Source organism: Aplysia californica, unplaced genomic scaffold (genome assembly GCF_000002075.1).
Source record: "Aplysia californica isolate F4 #8 unplaced genomic scaffold, AplCal3.0 scaffold00286, whole genome shotgun sequence".
Taxonomy (NCBI): Eukaryota; Metazoa; Mollusca; class Gastropoda; order Aplysiida; family Aplysiidae; genus Aplysia; species Aplysia californica.
The window spans coordinates 368,757-370,894 of record NW_004797556.1 but is presented as its reverse complement, the minus strand read 5'-3'; positions in this window follow the sequence as shown (position 1 = coordinate 370,894).

The window sequence follows — 2,138 nt, the reverse complement described above, 5'->3', positions numbered from 1 at the left end:
TAATGTTGTTGTTGCTGCTGTTGCCGTTGATACTGTTGCTGCTGTAGAAGTCTAATCCCTTTAGACTTAATATCGGACATTTGTGAGAACTTGTTAGAGAAGAAAGAAATATTCGAGGAAAAGCAATAATTCAGACTACACTGAGATTTGAATCTCGATACGTACTTGTAATAGATCAAATTCAATAGTAACCTACAGCACATCAGAAGGCCGACAAAGTCTTGTACAATCGACAAACTTAACCGTTGAACTGTTCTGTTAAAAGGGGATACACAAGTACACGCCCTCCTTCAAAGCCTTGGTATAAGTGAAAAAGGCAACACATCTTTTAATGTGAATCATTATCATTGTTAGATCTAATACTACTATAACTGTCCTCTGAAAATTTTAATTAATTAATTAAATAATTAAATAATTAATTAATTAATTAATTAATTAATTAATTTGATTTTTAATTTTTATTTATTTATTTATTTATATTTTACTTCTTTCTTTTATAAATATATATATATATGTTTATCTGTTTATTTGTTCATTTGTTCGTTTGTTTGTTTGTTCGTTTCTTTTTTTCTTTCTTTCTTTCTTTTTCTTAGGGGGAGGAAGGGGGAGGGGGCGTGACGTGCATTATGAGCTCTGAAACGAAAGTTTTATCCGCAACTTTGCGATTGGAAACAAGCGTCCCCGAATCTGTGTGCTATTAGTAGATGTTTTAAAAAAGCAGACGACAGGGGGGCCTCCCAAAATCAACAAAGTCTCACGATTGTCTGGGAAGGGCGTTCCGGACGAGCACGTCCTCTTATGTTCTCAGGCGCCGATCTACGTGACTAGGGAGTTCTGCCTTCACGACTTCCTGGCTCGAGTTTCCTGTGTTGTCGCCACTCTTCTGAACAATAGAGGAAGATGGAGCTGCGGGTGCCAAGTACAAGTTTTTAGTTAACATCTAAGAAGATGCTTTTCGGTCCACTATTCTGGATGTCTGTTGACAATCGCTGTCGAAACGTGTCCCAGACGACTGCTTGATAGAGCTGGAGGGAATTTAGAGGGTGTACAATGGGAGCAACAGTACCTATGAGTTGACAATGTAGAAGTACCTATTCATTATTTTGAATTCTTAAATAATAATAATAATAATAATAATAATAATAATAATAATAATAATAATAATAATACAAGCAACTATTAACAACAGCAACAGCAACAACAACAACAACAACAACAAGACCAACATCAATACATGTAAGAGCCAAAGAGTGTCAGTAGAAAGGCTGCAGAAAGAGTCTAGAGCCCAAAAGAGGCGGCAAAAGGGTTGGGGGACAGTTGAGACGTAAGGAGGCGACAGACCATGGTTAGACAACAGAAAAGGAGATGAAAGGGGAACATTTTAGAGAACAAAAAATCTTAAGACACTGTCAGGTTCGAACCCGGGACCTTTTGAATGAGTGGCGAACACCGTGCATCTAGACCACAAGTGCCCCCTTTCCTGGCGCATGAGGGGTGCCCATTACGGATGAGATCGGGTCGGGTCGGGATGATCGCACTACTCGTCGCCTGAAAACAAATACGTTTGTTTCTGAGATCGGGCGGAATCGGCTTGTGTCACGATAGGCACTTTGGGCCCTCTATCTGGCTAGCAAACCGACCAACCCGATCAGACCTGATCCCTCAATGGGCACCACGTATTAGATTCTTCATTCTACTCCTAGGCTGTGACACCTAGAAACTAAAAGACCTGAGATCTTATATTGTTTGTTTCTGTGGACCAGAGCTGTAGCCCCAATAAACTTGGAGTGGGGGGGGGGGGGCATATTATATTAGGCTGTCATTGGCTACAATATACACCACAAACATGTAGATGTCCTTATTAGAACAATGTGTAGCCCTTATAAGGTCATGTTTTTCTTGTTCTTTTTTATACTTATTTTTAGTGTCAAAATAAATAAACTATACTTTAGTAACAATACATTTTAGATATACTCTTCAACTTCCATCTTCTTTCTGATACGAATCATAATAAGATGATACACAGTTAGAAGGTTATTTCTCGATGAAAAACGTCCTCCAAAATCCGCTCCCATTTTCCTGGTGTTGACAGCAGCGCTGCTTATAGCATTTTGCTTTCTCTCCCGAATAGTATTCAT